At 35.7% G+C, this 21288-nt stretch overlaps 1 long non-coding RNA gene across 4 annotated transcripts in view; it reads right to left on the bottom strand.

Moving 5' to 3' along the window:
- LOC141491436 (uncharacterized) overlaps nucleotides 1–21023 on the bottom strand; it is a 108536-nt gene extending 87513 nt beyond the window's left edge. For all 4 annotated transcript variants that reach the window (XR_012469606.1, XR_012469608.1, XR_012469605.1 and 1 more), the window contains exons 1-2: nucleotides 20974–21023; nucleotides 19019–19219 (exon numbers count right to left, since the gene is read on the bottom strand). This is a non-coding gene — a long non-coding RNA (uncharacterized LOC141491436). The remainder of the gene's footprint in view (nucleotides 1–19018; nucleotides 19220–20973) is intronic.
- Between the last annotated feature and the right edge of the window lie 265 nt (nucleotides 21024–21288).

Below are 21288 nucleotides of genomic sequence, written 5' to 3'. Positions count from 1 at the left end.
CGAAAAACAAATTTATTCAACATATTGATATTATTGTTATTTGTGCAAGTTGGGATAGAGTATTGAACTTAGAGACTGGTAGACTCCTATTCTTGAGTTCAAATCTGGTTTCAGATAGTTTCTAGTTTTCTGACTAGGAAAATCACTTAACCATGTTTGCCTGAGTTTTCTCATCTTTAAAATGAACTGGAGAAAGAAATGGCAAACTATCTTCATCATTGTTGCCAAGAAAACCCTAAATAGGGTCATGAAGAATTGGACATGACTGAAAAATAACTATATGACAACAAAAAGTCATAAATATATATGAATATATTACATTAATTTTATTTTATGGCTTACTTTGTATTTTAAAGAAATTATAATGAAGTCTATAAAAAGCCAACAATTATTATTATTAATTATTAATATTAATCCTTTCAAGATAAAAATAGTATGGATATATGTTTTGTGCTGAGTCCCTATTACCAGACATCATATGTTGAGTTCCACTTCTGGACTCCCTCAATCTTCCCCAGGAGAGCATTGAGGGGTGGGAGACAAGGATACAAGGGAGAGAAGTACTCCATCAAGATCTCCAAGTGCTCCATTTATTTACCAAAACACCAGGGCTTAAATACCTTTCCAGTCTCTAATCCACTCCCATGGCACTCAGTAAGATAAGGCTCTGGAGCTCAAGGACACCAGGTGAAGATAATTTAAAGTGCTCCCACACACAACAGTCCCTAACATATTCCCCTTATTTTTTTTGAATAAAAATTATTACATAATGAATGCCAAATAAGTTGTAAGCAAAAGTTCAAAATTAGTATACACAAAGTCAATTAAACAATAGTAAAAACCAATATTCCCAAATTCCTTGAAATACATTTTTATCCCCAACTTACAAATAGACAAAGATTACAAAGTTTTTCTTTTGCCAAAAAAACACTTTCAAAGCAAATTCAAAAACCAAACTAAAAGGATTAACTTTTAACTTTTACCTAACTCTTTCAGAGTTTAAACACTAACACAAACACAGAAAACAATTCTCCTGTATCATATTACCAAGCTGAGACTGATACCCTGACCAGCACCAGAACTCAGAATATAGAAACATTTTCTCACCTCTCCGGGCCAGTGAAGACATGTAAAAACATCCTAATGATGATTAAATACACACATATATACACAAACACACCTAAATATTAGCAATAAGCACAGGCTTCATTCAAAAGACAAAAATCTAAATTTCTCAATCCCAGAAAAAAAATCTTCTTCCCCTTTTTTCTTAAATAACCAGGAAGCTTCCCAATGAATAGCTCCAAAATCTAAATTTCCTGATCCCAGGAAAAAAATCTTCTTCCCCTTTTCTCTTAACTAATTAACCATGAAGCTTCCCAATCAATAACCTATTGAAAAACAGTCATTGCCCAGCCCCCCTTCCTCCCCAAACCAGGGAGAACACATGGGGGTCCTTTTATTTCTAGAATAAATTTTTGGAGGGGTCTTGTCCTTGTAGCAAAGCCTGAATTCCATCTGAGACATAAGTTTGAGTTTCATTCCATCTGAGATAAAAGCTTGAGTTTCAAAGTTCCAAAAGGGAAGGTTTTCCTTCTCCTTCCCCCCTCCCTCCTGGCAGAGAATGAAAGAGAGCTGTTGAAATTACTTAAGATGGCGGAGAGAAGACAGGCACAGTTCTAAAGTCTACTTATCTTCCCTTATAACATGAAACAAACCTCTTAACAGAAATCTGACCAACAAAACCCAGAAAGAAAAGCTAGAAGAAGAACATACACCTCAGGATCTATCTTTTGAGATCATGGGTGAATCTGGGAGCAGAGGGCAGACTCTGGGAGCACAGACCATGAGAACTTGGGAGCCTGGATCAGCCACTGATTTTTTTTCTTAAAAAAAAAAGAATGGATTCTGTGGAAACTAATGACTTCATGAGACAGCAAGAGTCTGTTAAACAAAACCAAAAAATTGAAAAAAATAGAAGAAAATGTAAAAATACCTCATCAGCAAAACCAATGACCTCGAGAATAGATCAAGAAGGAACAACCTGAGAATTATAGGCCTTCATAACAACACTGAAGAGAAAAAACCCTGGACTTAATATTACAGGATTTAGTGATGGAAAATTGCGCTGATATCATGGAACCAGAGGGCAAAATAGTTATTGAAAGAATACATTGATCCCCTGTGGAAAGAGATCCTAAAATGAAAACACCAAGGAACATTGTAGCCAAATTCTAAAACTATCAGATAAAAGAGAACATCCTGCAAGCAGCCAGAAAGAAACAATATCAAATACCAAGGATTACACAGGATCTGGCTGCATCAACATTAAGGGATCAAAGGGCCTGGAACAAGATATTCCAAAGAGTAAGAGAGCTTGGAATGCAGCCAAGAATCCACTATCCATCAAAGCTGAACCTTCTCTTTCATGGGAAAAGATGGGCATTTAACAAAATGGAAGACTTCCAACAATTCCTGATGAAAAAAAACAGAGCTAAATAAAAAAATTGGACATCAAACAGGATGTTCAAGAGACACATAAAAAAGGTAAAAAAAAGAGGGGGAGTAAAGAAAAAAACTGCTATCCAATAAGATATATCCCAGCATGGGGAAAAGATTCTCATAATTCTTGAGCATTGTAACTCTATCAGAGAGAATATACTTAGCCAGAAGTGATGGGCACTCATGATTTAGCCATGGGATGAAACTGGCTTTATCCCTACTTGGAAGAAAGACACTAATAACTCTCAAGAATTGTAACTCTATTAAGAGAGAATATTGGGATTTTCCATGACTTAGATAGAATGATTTAAAAACACTTCCTCCTTAAAAAAGGGGACAGGAAGGAGACAGGAGGAGGGAGGGGATTGAATGGGGTAAATCTCATTACACTAAGAGGTACAACAGACCTATTGTAATAAAGGGGAATAAGGGAGTTGATAAGAAACACCTGAATCTTCCTCTCATTAGACTTGGCTTAAAGTTAACTTACACACACACTCTCAGTTAACTTAAAAAACATCTTACCATTCAAGTATTAAAAGGGGAAAAGGGGAAGAGGGGAACACAGACAGGGAGAGGGAGAAAAACAGAACTAACAGAAGACAGGTAAAAGGGGAAAAAAGGGGAAAGAAAGGGGAGGGGGTAGATATAGGAGGGCAAATACACTGAAGATGGTGGCGATATTCAGAAAAAATACTGGGAAATACAGATAAGGGGGGAGGGGGAAAATACAAACAGAGGGAAGATAGCATGAAGGGCAATAAACAGTAAACATAACTTTGAATGTAAATGGAATGAACTCTCCCTTAAAACGTAAGCAAATAGCAGACTGGATTAAAAACCAGAATCCTACAATATGCTGCTTACAAGAAACTCATTTGAAGCAGAGAGATACATAAAGAGAAAAGGTAAAAGGTTGGAGCAAAATATATTTTGCTTCAGCTGAAGTAAAAAAAAGCAGGGGTAGCAATCCTTATCTCAAATAAAGCAGGTGCAAAAATAGATTGCGTTAAAAGAGATAAGGAAGCAAACTATATCTTCCTAAAATGTACCATAGACAATAATGTGATTTCAATACTGAATATGTATGCACCCAATCAGATAGCATCCAAATTATTAGAGGAGAAGCTGAAAGAATTACATAGATAGCAAAACTCTACTAGTGGGAGACCTCAATCCCTTGCTCTCAGATTGAGATAAATCAAATCATAAAAATAAACAAGAAAGAAGTTAAGGAGGTAAATAGATTGTTAGAAAACCTAGAAATGATAGACTTATGGAGGGAATTTAATGGGGCTAGAAAGAAATATACATTTTTTTCTGTAGTACATGGCATTTACACAAAAATTGACCATGTAGTAGGGCATAAAAACCTAATAATCAATTTCAGAAAGGCAGAAATATTGAATACATCTTTCTCAGATCATAATGCAATGAAAATTATATGCAACATTGGGCCAGGGAGAAATAGACCCAGAACTAATTGGAAACTGAATAATCTCATTTTAAAGAATGAGTGAATCAAACAACAAATTATAGAAAGAATTAAATATTTTATCCTGGATAATGACAACAATTGAACAACATAACAAATCCTATGTGATTTACTTGAAGCGGCTGTCTGGGGATATATTTTTATCTTTAAATGCTTACATGAATAAATTAGAGAAAGAAGAAATCAATGAACTAAATATGCAATTAAAAAATTAGAGAAAGAACAAAGTTAAAAAACCAAACCAATTAAATACCAAATAAGAAACTCTAAAAATTAAAGGAGAAATAAAATCGAGAGCAAAAAAAAAATTATTGAATTAATAAATAAAACCAAGAGTTGGTTTTATGAAAAAATAACAATAAAATGATGATAAACCTCTGGTCAATTTGATTTAAAAAAGAAAGACGAAAACCAAATTGCTAGTATCATAAATGAAAAAGGTGACCTCACCACCAATGAGGAGGAAATTAAAGTAATAATTCAGAATTATTTTGCACAATTCTTGCCAATAAATTTGACAATCTAAGTGGAATGGATGAATATTTACAAAAATATAAGTTGCCCAGGTTAAATAAAGAGGAGATTAAATACCCAAACAACCCTATCTCAGAAAAAGAAACTCAACAAGCCATCATTGAACTGCCTAAGAAAAAATCTCCAGGACCTGATGGATTCACAAGTGAATTCTACCAAACATTTAAGGAGCAACTGATTCCAATTCTATATAAATTCTGTGGAAAAATTGGGAGAGGCAGAACTCTGGCTAACTCATTCTATGAAACCAATATGGTACTGATATCTAAACCAGGAAGAGTTAAAACAGAGAAAGAAAATTATAGACCTATCTCCCTGATGAATAGAAATGCAAAAATCTTAAATAAAATCTTAGCAAAATGATTACAACAAGTTATCACTAGGATAACACATTATGGCCAAGGAACTATCCCAGGAATGCAGTGTTGATTCAATATTAGAAAAACTGTTAGTATAATTAATTATATCAAAAAAAACCTATCAGAACTCATATGATTATATCAATAGATGGTGAAAAAGCTTTTGACAAAATTCAGCACCCATTCCTACTAAAAATACTACAGTGTGTAAGAATAAATAGACTGTTCCTTAGAATAATAAACAGTAGGGGGTGGCCAGGTGGCACAGTGGATAGAGCACTGGCCTTGGAGTCAGGAGTACCTGGGTTCAAATCTGACCTCAGACACTTAATAATTACCTAGCCATGTGACCTTGGGCAAGCATTGCCTTGCAAAATCTAAAAAAAAAAAATAGAAGAAGAAACAGTATCTATCTGAAACCATCAACAAGCATTATATTCCATGGGGAGAGGCTAGAGGCATTTCCAATAAGATCAAGGGTGAAACAAGCGTGCCCATTATCACCACTACTATTCAATATTGTATTAGAAATGTTAGCTTCAGCAATAAGAGAGTAAAAAAAGAAACTGAAGGAATTAGAATTGAGAAGGAAGAGACAAAACTCTCACTCTTTGCAGATGACATGATGATATACCTAGAGAATCCCAAGAAATCATCCAAAAAACTACTGGAAACAATTAGCAAGTTTAGCAAAGTTGCAGGATATAAAATAAACTCTCATAAAACCTCAACTTCTCTATATATGTCTAGCAAGATACAGCAGGAAGAGCTAGAAAGAGAAATCCCATTCAAAGTAACCTCAGAAAATATAAAATACCTGGAAGTCTACCTGCCAAGGCAGACTCTGAAACTTTTTGAAAACAATTATAAAACACTTCTCATACAAAAATCAGATTTAAATAACTGGGCAAACATCAACTGCTCATGGATAGGTCAAGCTAATATAATAAAAATGACAATTCTACCAAAACTAAACTACCTGTTTAGTGCCCTACCAATCAAAATTCCAATAAATTACTTTAATGAGTGAAAAAAAGTGGTAATTAAATTCATCAGAGAAATAAAAAATCAAGAATTTCCAGGGATTCAATGAAAAAAAGTGCAAAAGAAGGTGGCTTAGTCCTATTGGACCTAAAATTATATTATAAAGCATCAGTCATCAAAAGTATATGATATTGACTAAGAAACAGAGTGGTGGCCCAGTGGAATAGACTAGGTGCAAGAGCAGGAAATGATTATAGTAATCTGATGTTTGATAAAACCAAAGAGTCCAGGTATTGGGATAAAAACTCTCTCTTTGATAAAAACTGCTGGGAAAATTGCAAATTAGTAAGGAAGAACCTTAGATTAGATCAATACCTCACACCCTATATCAAGATAAGATCAAAATGGATACAGGATTTAGACACAAAAAGCAATATTATAAGCAAACTAGAAGATCAAGGAACAGTTTACCTGTCAGATTTATGGAAAGGGAAGCAGTTTATGACTAAGGAAGAGATGGAGTATGTCACTAAAAACAAACTAGATGATTTTGATTACATTAAATTAAAAAGCTTTTTGCACAGACAAAACCACTGTAACCAAGATAAAAAGAAATGTAGTAAACTGGGAAACAATCTTTGCAACTAGTATTTCTGAAAGGACTCATTTCTAAAATATACAGAGAACTGAGTCATTTTTTTTTAAAAAAGCCATTCCCCAATTGTCAAATGGTCAAAGGATATGCAAAAGCAATTTACAGATGTGGAAATTAAAGTGATTCATAGTCATATGAAAAATGGCTCTAAATAATTACTTATCAGAGAAATGCAAATTAAAGTATCTCTGAGATACCACCTCACACCTCTCAGACTGGCCAATATGACCAGAAAGGACAATGATCATTGTTGGAAAGGCTGTGGGAAATCTAGGACACTAATGCATTGTTGGTGGAGCTGTGAACTCATCCAACCTTTCAGGAGAGCAATTTGGAATTACCCCCAAAGGGCAACAAAAATGTGCATACCTTTTAATCCAGCAATACCCCTACTGGGCCTATACCCTAAAGAGATGATGAAAAAGGGTAAAACATCACTTGTACAAAAATATTCATAGCAGCCTATGTATCCAAAGAAAGAACTGTGTTTGAAGAAAGACCAAGGATTATTACCTTTAATTTAGGGGGGAAAACTGTTATCTCATTGTATGATCTTGCTATCTTTTTTTCTTTGTTTCTTCCTTAAGGCTATGATTTCTCATCACATTGAATTTGGATCAATATACACCATGAAAACAATTTAAAGACTGGAAAATTGCCTTCTGTGGGGGGGTGGGGGGGGAGGGAAGTAAGATTAGGGGGAAAATTGTATAACTCAAAATAAATTAAATTGTTTTAAAAAAAGAAATTACTTTAGATGTTGACAGTACAATTTGGAATTGTTGCATTTTGTAAACATTAGCCATCACCATAACAAACTATTCAATAGCATGTGACATCTTTGCTCTCAACACAGGAAACTCAGCTGGCATTCCATTTACAGCCCTCTGCTGCCAGAGCAATGGCTGAGGTGCACTGGGCTGTAGGCCCGAAAGTGAAACTCTCTGTGGCTTCCCAAGTGAAACTCATCATAAGCCTCAGGGTCTGCATCAATGTCAGGGTCTTTAGCAACAATGAGATGTCTCTGAAGTTGACAATAGATTTAAGGGTGTGGATTGTGCTTAAGGAGCATAGCCCAGTCAGGCCCACAGCTGCAACCAAAAGTAGCAGCAAGCCCATCCTCCATATCCCATCTTGGAACTGGTATGGACTCCTGCTGAGAAAGAACCTTCGTTCTCTGTGGCACAGTCTCAGAGACTACTTACCCCTGACTCCTCAATGTTGAATACTATTTGTCTTTTCACTTTCACTTCAGCCCCCTAGTAAATCAACCTATTAGTTTCTCCAGAGTCCTTTGCTATGGGATGTTCCTTGGTTCTCTTGCTTGTTTCTGTGTGTCCCTATCCTGGACTTCACTCAGATAACTTTGCCTTCTTGTCCCCTTATGGGTGGCATATGTTTAGTCCCAGTTTGGATGCCAATATGTTGAGTCCCTGTTACTAGATGTCATATGCTGAGTCCCTTTCCTGGACTCTTATGTTGAGTCCCACTTCTGGACTCCCTCAATCTTCCCAAGGCCAGCATCATCATTGCAGGAGCAGAAGAGGAGGATGACAAGGAAGACAAGCACTCCTCAAGATCTACAAGTGCTCCATTTATTTACCAAAACACCAGTGCTTTAAATACCTTTCCAGTCTCTAATCCACTCCCACTCCCATGGCACTTAGTAAGATAAGGCTCTGGTGCTCAAGGACACCAGGTGAAGATAATTACAGTGCTCTCACACACAACAACAGTCCCTAACAGTTATGAAATATATTATACATATTCTGAATATAATGCTATCCTTGACCCATGTACTCTACTCACTGTAGTTCACTGAGTTCTAGAATTTGTTTTTTTTTTTTTTTTGTGCCACACTAAATTTAGCATCAATTGAAGAATCTTCAAAAATGGCAGAAGGGGAGAATTGTGGGGAGGCGGGGGCAGGAGGGAGGGAGCTGAAAATGGGAAAAGATCAAAATTTTTTTTTTCCAATCAATACAAGAATCTGTCCTATGAAGACTCCCTATACTACCAGTCTCAGAGTGATAGAGAAACCCAGGATAAAAGAGAGAGAAGAAGATGATGACAAGAAGGAGGGGGAAAAAATAGGAAAATCTCATAAAATAGTGTATTGCTTTTGTTTTCTAACACACACTGTTCTTACTCTTTTTTGCTTATCTTGCATTTGCTTAGACTTAAAAGTCTCCATCCGGGATCCATTGTTACTATTACTTAGGATTCCTCTCCATGAAGGCACAAAAACTCCAAATATAACCTGAAAAATATATAATGCACATACATAGACTATTTCACTATTTATTAGATGTCTTGTATTCCTCTGGTAAATCCAAACACAGTTTATGCACCATGAAACAGAGATATCCTTGAAGACCAACAATTATCTTTAGGAACTCTAAGGATATCTTTTAACTGGTCAAAAGCAGATGATGCAAAAAAAAGCAGAAATTAGTTAATATTTTCTGAACAGACACAAAATGTTCAAGTGAACTAACTAGTTTTTCTTTGTCAAAATACCACATGACAAGAAACATCTGGTCATGCTGTTCAGAGTCAATAGTGTCATTAACAATTATTGAGAGTACTCTTTCATTTAAAGAATATACCATTTTTAGTTGCACAACATTGTGCAAGGTCACAATTAAGTCATTTTTATATAATTATTTAGATAAGTAGCATTTCAAGGACATGCTTTGTCATTATGGTAGGACAATGGCAAGATATAGAAATAAAGTTTTCCCAGAATTGTCAGCTTTTTTATCACACACCCGGTCATCAGATGGAATACTTGATATTTGAATAGGAACTACACTGACCCCAGCTAAGAGATAATGTCTGTTTCTGTTGATCATTTCTCATTTTATTGCTCTTGCACTGGAACTGATGGAATCATTATCTTCATGTCATTTCTTAACTGAGGAGTGAGAAGTAATTGCTCTGCTATCAGCACATTCATTATAATTCACTTTGGCTGCTCCTTTTCTTATCTTAACAACATACCTATCCATATTTTAAATTTAAAAGGAATGTCATGATAACCATGGACTTGTTAAACTATCTGAGTACAGTCAATGTTATAAAGTTTAAAGATACCAAACTAAGCTGGACATACTTGATGGAGCCACTGATATAGGTCAAATAATTATCTAGAGTAGTCATCAGAGGAAAATGAGAAGATGGATGGCAAATGTGGCTTACCTAAGCTTCATCTTCAGCCCATGTCTGAGAGCATAGAGCTACAAATGGTCTCATGGTTCTCTAAGCTCTGACCTTTGCAGAGAACTCATATAGAATAACCAAGGGATCTGAAAGCTCCATTATTCAAATTTAGTAGAAGCATACATTACCAAAGGGAACAAAAAACTATTGATCATTTGTCCCCAAAGAAGAAAATTTGGCTGACTGCAATGGGTTGCAAATGTCAGAGCCAAATAAATATTACACAGAGATCTAGGTGGCAGGGTACCTAACCCCCTTATTGTTAAGTTCTTTTCTTTTACTGTTACTGTTCCCCCCCCCAAAAAAAAGATCATTGTAAAACATTTTGCTTGGGAGGGCTCCACATTTAAAATATAAGCTACTGACCATGCACTTTTCATATAGGTCTTCTGTCAGTGAAAAGCTTGCCCTGTTCCATGGAGGGTTATCCAATGTTAGATCAGGTTTTACTTCACGTTATACTTGGATAGAATCAAGTAGGTGGCACAGAGGATAAAGGACAGGGCCTGGATTTAGGCAATCTGTAGTTGTGTGATTCTGGATAAGTCACTTTACTTCTACCTCAGTTTCTTCATTAGTAAAAAAGGGATACTAAAAGCATCTCTTTCTCAGGGTTGTTGTTATGATCAAGTAAGATATCTGCACAGTGCTTAGCACATAATAGAGCCTGGCAGATAGACACTATAAATACTAGCTATTTTTATTCTCATCTATTCTGCCTTTCTGGCTTACAGATCTCTGAACTCAGGATGTGACCCAAGAACCTGTACATCTTGCTATCCACCCTGAAGCTACACCCTTAGGACCCTTGATTCTTTCAGGCCTTCTGTCTTTAATGTATTCAAACTTTCTTTTAAATGGTTTTTTGTAGTTCAGTCCTTTAGAATCTATTTGCAGTTTTTTAGCAAAATAAAAAAATGCAAAAAACCCAAAAACAAAAACAAAAACCTGAACGTTTGTCATTTTCTTCTGTGATTTATTTGACAGATGGTGAAACTCAGACAAATAGGATTAATGACTTGCCCAGGGTCATACAGCTAGCAAGTGTCCAAGAACAAGGTGAACCTTCCTGATTTCAGGCCCAATATTCCACCCACTGAAGCACCTAGCTGATCTTTTAAAGTATTCTCTTCTCCAATTAGGCTGTGATCTCATTAAGAGCCAAGACCATCTTTTTTTTAAACTTGTTTAACATAATGCTTGACATATGCTAAGTGCTTAAATAAAAGTTTTTTCATTCATAAATTCATTCATTTCCTGACCTTTTCATATGCAAATGAGCCACTCATTAACCTGTCATTTCCTGTACATTAAGAAAAGCCTCACCCTGCGTCTACTCAAAATTTTAAATCCAATGCAATGTGCAAAATGACTTACTCCTAAGAGTCCAAAGGCAGCCTAAATGGTGAACATCCATAAATCTCACTTTCTCAGATTCTTGTCTTATACTACCAGAATCTTCAAAGTGTTTTGGATAATATCTCACAAGAATTAAAGAGCAATAAATAGCAAGATTTAAAATGCAAATTGATTGGTAAAAAATTGTTGGGGTCTGTTGAGTCCCTTTCCCAGACTCATATTGAGTCCTCTTCTGGACTCCTTCAATCTTCCCCAGGCAAGCATTGGAGAGGCAGGAAACAAGGATGATAAGGGAGACAAGTACTCCATCAAGATCTCCAAAACACCTTCCCAGGCTCTAAATCTACTCCCACTTCCAAGGCACTTAGTAAGATAAGACTCAAGGACACCAGGTGAAGATAATTTACAGTGCTCCCACACATAACAGTCCCTAACATATCCCCCATCTTGTCTTTTTTTGAAATAAAATTATTACATAATGAATGCCACATGAGTTGCAAACAAAACTTCAAAAATAAAAAAAATGTCAGTGGTAAAAATCAATATTCCTAAATTCCTGGAAATATATTTTATCCCAAACTTACAAAGATTACAAAGTTTTTTTCTTTTGCCAACAAAAAACCTTTCAAAGCAATCAAATTCAAAATTCAAACTAAAAGGAATAACATTTAACTTTACCTATTTCAGAGTTTAGACACTAACACAAACACAGAAAACTTTGGACATCCTGGCTGGCACCAAAATCTCAAAATATAGAAACATTTGCCCACTTCTCCAGGCCAGTGGAGAGATGTAAAAATGTCTTATTGATGACTAAATACCAAAATACTAGCCATTAGCACAGGCCTCATTTGAAAGAAAAAAATCCAAATTTCTCAATCCCAGAAAAAAAATCTTCCCCCCCCCCCATTTCTTAACAAATTAACCACGAAGCCTCCTCCTCCCAAAACCAGGTCAAAGTCAAGGTCTGCATCATTGTCTGTGTCAGTGATGAAAGGTCTCTGCAGGCAGTCACAGGTCCAGGAGCCCAGGTCATGCCCAGAGAACACAGAATGGTCAGGCAGTCAGCCAGGACCAAAAAGAACAGCAAGCAGGTTCTCGGCATCCCTTGCATGGTGCTGGTGCTTGGTGGTAGACTGCTGCTTGAAAAAGAAGTTCCATTTCCTTGGAGACTCTACTCCTGACTCCTCATTGTTAAATACTTGTTTTCTCACTTTCGCTGGTTCCTCTTTCTTTAAGATCAGCCCCCTAAGTAACAAATCAATCTATTACTTTCTCCAGAGTCCTCTATTTTGGGATATCGCCTGGTTCTCTTGCTTGTATCTACTATGTCCTTATACCGGACTTTACTCAGATAACTCCATTTTCCTGCCCCTTTACGGTGCCATATATTTAGTTCCTGTTCAGACATCATATGCATTGAGTCCCTTTTCCGGACTTATGTTGAGTCCCCTTCTGGACTCCCTCAGTCTTCCCCAGGCCAGCATTGGAGGGGCGGAACACAAGGACTACAAGGGAAGCAAGTACTCCATCAAGATCTCCAAGTGCTCCATTTATTTACCAAAACACCAGTGCTTAAATATCTTCCCAGTCTCTAATCCACTCCCACTTCCGTGGCTCTTAGTAAGATAAGGTTCTGGTACTCAAGGACACAAGGTGAAGATAATTTACAATGCTCCCCCAAACAACAGTCCCTAACAGGGGTCCAAACCATAGAAGATTTTAATGAGTTTGGAAAGAACCTAAATTCTAATGCTAGGTTTTCCAGTAACTTGCTCTGTGAGTATAAGCATGTCACTGATTCTCTCTAGTCTTATTTAAAATGGGGAGCTGGATTATATGATCTCTAATGAACCTAAAATCTCTAAAATACTATATACAGTGATTATGAATATCAGTCATACAAACCATAAGCATTTATTATGTGATTATTGTGTGTCTAAGCACTGAAAATACACGGAAAGGAAAAATATTAGTATCTGATTAAGTAGTGCAGGGGGAAACTAACATTTATGTACATACAAGAAACATACAGGGTAAAACTGGAGATCATTTCAGAGGGAAGTTGTGTTGCCTTTCTTTTTAGAAGAGGATGAATGAAATCACTGGATGATGACTTGTTGAATTGCATTTAAATGAAGCATACCTGTACAGAGTCATCAGTCTCACTCTGTTCCAGAGTCATTGAAGTCCAGTGGCAAAAAAAAAATCAAGATGGCTGGCAATGGCACTGGATGCAGTGGATGACCTTGGCATCTTTGATGTCTGAAATAGCTCCTGCTTCAGCTATCTTCATGGTCATTGGAACAAATTGTTCTCATCCCCCCATTCCTACAGGAAGGTGGTATCTGAAATGAATCTTAACTAAAGCCAGGATGTAGAAGTGTGAAGGGGAAACATTTCAGGGATGAAATACAGTCAGTAAAAACAAAGAATTTGGAAAAGTAAAGTCATATGCAAGAAAAAACAAAAAGGGCCAGTGTTGCTGCCTTGTACATAGTATATGATCCAAACAATATAAGAAGACTCAAAAGATATGAAGGGCTTTAAAAAACAAATGGATTTTAAATTTGATCCTAGGAATAACAGGAAACCACTGAGGTTTATAAAGCAGGGAATGGCATGATCAGCTCTGTATATTACATAGATTATGCAGCTTGGCTTGATAATCAAAGAAAATGATTATTTAGGAAGATTTCTGAATTCTATTCAACAGGCATTGATTGCAAACCTACTATTTTGGCAAAGACTAACCTAGGTGCTGAGATTATGACAGAAAAAAATAAATAGTCCATGTCCCCAGAAAGATAACATTCCATTGTAACATGTATAAAAAAGAAGTCAAGATGGTAGATGATAGAAGACCATGCCATATGCCATGGTAATAGAGAGTCAGACAAAATGAAATTCACAGTAATTTCAGTAGTAGAAGTGCACTAATGAGAGCATCAAAAAAGAACTTGTATAGGGGGTGGTACCAAACTGACCCTTGATGGAAACTAGAGATTCTAAGCAGAATTTAAGAGAGACTACATTCTGGGCATCACCCATGCAAAAACACATAGGCAAGAAGTAGAATGTCATGGGACCACAAATCCCAACATTTCCCAGAAAATGTTGCTTTTAAAAGAGGTTCAATTAGAGCTGGCATAATTGATTACAGACTTTTTATATTTATCTTTTTTTTCTAATTTGATATTGATTTCGACCTTTGCTCTAACAGTTAGTCAATGCTCAACCTGCTTACAGCAGAAATGACTGTCATCTCAATAACCTGTCATTTCCTGTTCATTAAGAAATTATCAATTTCATTTTTTTGCTATGTCCTTTGCTGCTTCCTACAACAAGCCCCTTCTATGATGAAGAAATTATTGGTGATATATAGGCATACAGTTTTTAATGAAACACAGGATTGTAGATTTAGATATGGGAGACACCTTAAGGATCAACCTGTCCAACCCCCTAATTTTACAGATGAGGAAATTAGATCTCCAGAAGTAAGTGACTTTCCCAAACTCCCATAAATAGTAAATGACTGAGCTGGGATTTGAGCCCCCTCAACATATGCAGATACATAAGCTATAATTATTTTCATGGCATGCTATTTTCCTTGCTAATCCTGAAAAGTGAGCTCCCCACATTAATGTTCTCTTTTGTTCACAGGATAAAACCTCTTTCCAAGCAAAGTCTACGAGCTACCTTTAAATTCAATTGAATTACCAGTTTCCTGGTAAATGTTTGACAGCCAGCTTTGGGAGTGAAGGGTGGGTCAGGGGAGTGTATAGAAAACACAATTTAAAAGTTTAAGCTGTGTTATTATCACTTTCTCCATCACTTTCCTAAAGTTGGACATACAACAAAGAAATGTTTGAATTGTTTGCTGATTTTTGAGGTACACACTTTCCCAAGCTGGCTCAAGCTGGCTTCAGCATACCATTGATTTTAATTATCTTTTTTTAAAATATAATCCAGTTTCTGGTTCTGTTTGTAGCATAAATCCTGCAGAAGTTCACAAATAACTCTGAGATCTCTTGTTGCTTTCCAGATTTCAGGGACTGTTTGGATATATACCCTCTATTCACCTCCACAGTTCTTGAGCCATAATACAATGACTCTAGAGGAAAAACTGCCAGATGACAAGTGAAATCAGAAGAAAAAGCATCTATTTAAAATAGGATGCAAGGTAATTGATGTGAAATCAAATCAGGTCACAGGTATTTTTAACTGTATCCTTCTAGTGAGATGGAAGACCACCAGCCCTTGTCACCCGTTGTGCTGCTACATCCTGTTGGTCCTTCCCCTACACTCCAGACTCCAGGGCAAAACCACCTGCTATGTCAATGTACCCTAAAGACCCCTGGGCCATGCTGCTCAACCCATTGTTGTCCTCTTAGGACATCTGCCCTACAACTAAACTAATTTATATATTGACTCCACTAATAAGAATGTGAATTTCTTGGAAAATGGGCAATTTTACTTCCATTTTTTCTTTCCCACCACTTCCATTTTCTTTCTTTTGTCCTTCCTCCCCCTTTCTTCCTTCCTTCTCTCAGTCTCTCTCTTCATCTGTCTGTCTATTTATGTCTCTACCTTTATCTCTCTCTCTCTCTCTCTCTCTCTCTCTCTCTCTCTCTCTCTCTCTCTCTCTGTGTGTGTGTGTGTGTGTGTGTGTGTGTGTGTGTATCTCTGTGTATATGTGTGTCTCTGTCTCTCTCCCAAGACTGAGTCTCCTTCTTTCTCCAGTGTTGTTTCTCAACCCATCCATTTTTCTGATAGGACTGTTTTCACCTCCTTACATAGAAACAGAGATGAGGAGAGAGAGAGAGAGAGATAAAGACAGAGAGAGACAGAATGAAAGACATAGAGAGACAGAGGAATAGGGACAGAAACAAAGACAAGAGGAATAAAGGTAGATGCTTTTTTCCTCCTTCTATGTGAATGGAGGTCATTTTATTTACTATACATGTAAATAATGTAATAAGTGTCTAGAGATATATAGCATATATAACTGTTGTAAACTATTAAAGCTTAAAATTGCACTAATATTTTGGGAAATCTTGTATGCTTATGCAAAATACACATGAAATAATACTTTCCCATATGTATGTGCATGTGTGTATATATATATATGTATATATATATGTATATATATATGTATAGATACATAGTCCTATATAATTATATCTAACATATATACAGATATATGTATAAGCATATACACATAAGATGTAGATGTATACACATATATAGACATAAAGGAGATGATGGAGATAGAGAAACAATAAGCCAGACAGATAAATAAGTAGACAGATAGATAGAAAGATGGATAGATAGATTGATAGATAGAAAGATGGATAGTTAGAGATTTGTAGCAGATGGTCAGATTCTCTGTCATAATTCTCTGACTATAGACTGAATGAAACATTTCCACAGAGACAGCCCTAAACCTTGGGCATTTGGCCAATCTTTTAACATAAAAGCACCATTCCCATCCCTTTGAGGTTTAGGGTAAAAGAGAAAGAAGCTCTTTTGTAACTGTCTTCTGCATTACTAAATTCAAAAGAGCAAAACTCTCACAGTGACAAATAAGATTTGATAAAAGGAACATTTACAAAGGGAAGGACCTGCTTGGCTATTTTTGTAGAGATGGAAAGATATCTGACAAACACAGAAGAGCTTAGCCTTGCTCCTTTAGAAAAGATTAGTAAAATAGTGGTGCAGAGAGGAGATGGCAAATTAGGAATGGGATATGGAAGGGGATGGAAAACAGTACATCAGGCTTTGTCAAAGTGCTACATTTAACTCTCTGAATCTTTGCTACAAGATCAGCAGGAAAGAGAATGAGAGAGAACATGCTCACTGTTGCCAGGAAATAATCACCCTGAAGCCTAGCAATATTTCTGATGAGAAGTCACAAACTTTGCTTCAAGTTTCTATATGGATTTTTTTTCCTGTTTACTGAGAGAGTAAACTTGACCTGGGTACTGTCAGTCTTGGGATCTGATGGTTTTCTGCTTTCCCTCTGCTTACTTCAATTTCAAATTAGATATGTATGAAAGAATTTTGATTGGATGCCAGGAAGCTAAGGCCAGACTTGAATGTTTTGTTTAGGAGTTGATATATCTGGAAGGAGCTTATAAGACATTTGAGGAGGGAAAAATAGAGGCACAAACACACTGTTGCCAAAAACTCCAAAAACTTTTTTTTCCTATGAATATCATACATATACACATGCATATATACACCTAACTACATAGACATATGTGCATCATATTTAATAATGTTTACAGAGCACCTGCCATTGCCAAGCACTGCATTAAGAGCTTTACAAATATCTCACTTGATCCTCACTACACTTAGAAGCAGATGGTATTATCCCTATTTTACAGTTGAAGAAACTAAGGCAAACAAATAGATGACTTGCCCAAGTTCATAGAGTTGTTAAATATCTGAGACCAAATTTGAAATCAGGTCTTCCTTAACCCCTTTGTTAATGCTCTATTCTTATTGTCTCAATGCTCTATTCATTGTACCACCTACTTGTCCTGATAATTGTATGTATGTATATATATATATATATATATATATATATATATATATATATATATATACATATATATATACACACACACATATATATATGTTTGTGTGTATATGTGTATATGCCTGTGAGAATGGCATAAATATGACATGTATACATTAGTACATAATATTTATGACCCTATATAGAAAGCCTATACATATATATAGATATATGTATAGATAATAGATATATAGATATATAGATATATAGATATAGATATAGGGATATAGTCTATGAGGTTGCTCCTGGACTTCTCAGAATAAGAAAACAGAGAAAGAGGAGAGTAATTAAGGATGTCCTACCAGAAAGGTTATAACCCTTCTGGGCAAGATATGTTTCAGCTCCTTAGATAGCCCAGAGGTAGAAAGAATTTTGGAAATAATTTAGTCCAAATCCCCAGTTTGACATGCAGCATCTGAATTTTTTTAGCATATGAAATCCCCAAACACTCAGCTCACTCAAAATCATAGTCCATGAGTCCCACTGGTAATGGTATTTTTTATGAAACCAATCAGAATGAGTATGTCAGTTCAAAACCCTAAAAATATAATCAAACAGCACAGGGGGAAAAAAGCAACAAGAAGGATCATCTTTTTTTCCATGCACATAGGGGTACCATCTCCTTCCTATATACTTAGTAGGCTGGGGTTTTATATATAAGGATGGGTATATGCATGTACCCAGTGAAGCTCAGGTCCTCTGGGGATGTCATTGTGCTCTTTTCAACTACTGGACATTGTTTGGCCTTTGATGCTCTCTTAGAGGCATCACATTACTTATTGAGTATTTGAGACATTTTTACTGTGCTATATTTGCACAGATACTATCGTTGTCCATTCTTTCTTTGGATATAGTCCAGCTGCACTGTTCCCTCAGCTACTCTCTGCTACCATCTGCTGGGTTTCAACTATGCAGCCTCTTCAGGGTCCTCTCTGTTGTAATACAGCTGGTTAGTAGCTAGATCCTTTTCATGAATTTTCATAGATATCTACCAAGCCTAAGAATCTAGTCAAGGGACCAGAAATAGCAAACAGACTCTTCAACCTAATATTCTATTGTTCTTAGTGAAGGTCCCTGGTCCTAAACAATTATCTGACTTGTCAGTTGGAAAATTCCTTTCAATTTCTGTGTAATCCCTAATTTTCAGTTTGAATGTACTCAAGTTATTTTAAGGACTCCATCTAAAACACCTAAGATCTGGTTCCCTTCAGTCACCCATAATGCTCCTCAATGGCATATGGAAAAACAAGGAGCAGGATTATAAAAGGATGAGGTAGAGCCCACAGTACTAACAGTCTCTGCCTTAGATCCTTGGTAATACTTACCTGTTTCATACCAACCAGGAACAAAATTATTAGTCTTTGTATAGCATTCATGTTGGTAGCAAACCTCATCAGGCTTTCTTTAAAAAATGCAGCATTATTTCTCCAGGTTCTCTCAAGGATGTTCCCCCATCCTACATAAGGGATGTCTGATCTATCTCAGGTTCACAAGTTTTATGAACACTCATCTGATGCTTTGGTCAACTGAAAAGACACAAATTTTCTTTCTTCACAATCATCTCCAACTCCCACCCTTTCTCATTTAGATATTATAAACTGTATAAGCTATTATTTTTCTTTTTTCAGCATACCTGATTCCATTATAATAATATGCTCCCCACCAATAAGTTTCATTAACCATGGTCTTGCCATTTATCATTATCAGGGTAAGTGTGTAGGGGAGACAAATAAGAGAAGAGGAAAAAGAACATAGAAATAAAAATAATGATATTTGGGAAGTAGGAGATACTACTAATTTCCATGATGACTCCATCTTGGAACGTTGATGATAGAGATTTGAATTAACTTTTATAGATGGGAAAACTGAAATATAACATATTCAGTGATTTACATCACAAGGCAAGTTAAAGAATCTCAGTCTTTTAGACATAGGTTTCAGAAGATGAACTGCAAAATCAGCTTTACCATAAATCCATTCTAGAGCTTGTTTTGTAAATTTTCTGTCAACAGAAAATTCCCCTTCTGACTCAATTATTTTATTCAACTAAAACTTTCCTCTTCTATCAAATTGGCATTATTCATTTTATTCATTCTTAATTCATTAATTTATTCTTCAATTTAGACTTCCATAATAATGATCCCTCTAGCATCTAACCTGCTTTATTTAGTTTCAGTATTTCCTCTCTTTTCTTTTTTCTTCAACCCTCTGACAACTTTGGCTTCTCTGAATTTCAGTTCTGAAATTCTGATCAATTAACTAATACATTTTCTTATGGAGTCTATGCTTTAATAATGTTAAATTTCTATATTTTGTTTTATACCACTTAAAATTCTCTCACTAAAAGCCATCTGGATACAAAAATAAATGGGAAAAAATCAATTAAACTAACCAACACATTAACCAAGCTTAATCTTTTTTTATACCAATCAAATTTCACACCCATATTCCCCGCCTGTGCAAATAAGGAAGAGAGATGCATTCTCATTTCTTTTCTTTGGCACCAAGCTTGATCTTTTAATTTTCAGGTTTTTTTTTCCATTTGTTTTGTGGTTGCTGATTTTTCTGACTATAGTGTAGTAATCATCATATATACTATGTTTCTGACTATTTCACTTCACTTCAACCCATACCCATCATCTGCTTTTATGGTGATCCATTTCATCCACTACAAATATAGATACAAAAAAAATAAAGTTGAAACTATAATCTTTGCCATACTATATGATTCTACTAATCAGTGTTTCAGTTTGAATTTTTTTCCTGAAGACTAGAGTCCCTACTTTTGGGTTATTTTTTCTATCATTGTAGGAGTCAATAGTATCTACAACATAAAGAAAGGAGAAGTAAAAAATAATCTAAACATTTCATGCTTTAATACTATTAATTGTATTCTTCCTTCTTTGTTCTCCCTACCTAATTAAAATCTGATATCTCTCAAGTCTGACTCATTTTAAGGATTACTATGAACTTCAGTTTAAGTTTTCCATTTGTTCAGGTTCTATGAACAAGCAAAAAATCTGTTATCTGTGAAATGTCTGATATTCATTGGGTTGTTCCATCACCACAACATAACTGACCTTGAAACTCTTAATTAGATACTCTATACTTTTTTTAAAAAAATAACTGAATTATTGATATTTCTGAGCTAAAAAACTGTCACTCCTTGTTTTTAGAAATCTGATAATTTTGTGTATTTTTTCTTTAGTCCTTTATTTTTCTAATTTCTTCTGTTCAACTACATTAATCAATGCAATACATCTAACAACAAATTCATTACCTTTCATTAAGTCCAGTCTCAGATTTCTGACTACTTACTGAATATCTTCATACAAACTTCTGATGATTGCAAAATTCTATTGACTTGGGGGGAGGGGCTCAGAGAGGATTGAGTTTTACAATGACAGTTAAATCAGTTAGACTAGGTTTGGATAGAATTCTAATTGCCCTTTGTCGCTTTTAGTGCTACTAAGATGGGGAGTTATGTAAATGCCTTCAAAAAGACAAATTCTGTCAACAGTTGGGGGATTAGTAGAGAAGAGTGCCAAAGGTGTTTTAACAATTTGGGGGATTCTAAGAATTTTATCTCTTTTAA

This window comes from Macrotis lagotis, chromosome 6 (assembly GCF_037893015.1).
Source record: "Macrotis lagotis isolate mMagLag1 chromosome 6, bilby.v1.9.chrom.fasta, whole genome shotgun sequence".
NCBI lineage: Eukaryota > Metazoa > Chordata > Mammalia > Peramelemorphia > Peramelidae > Macrotis > Macrotis lagotis.
This window is presented reverse-complemented; position numbering and strand designations above follow the sequence as displayed.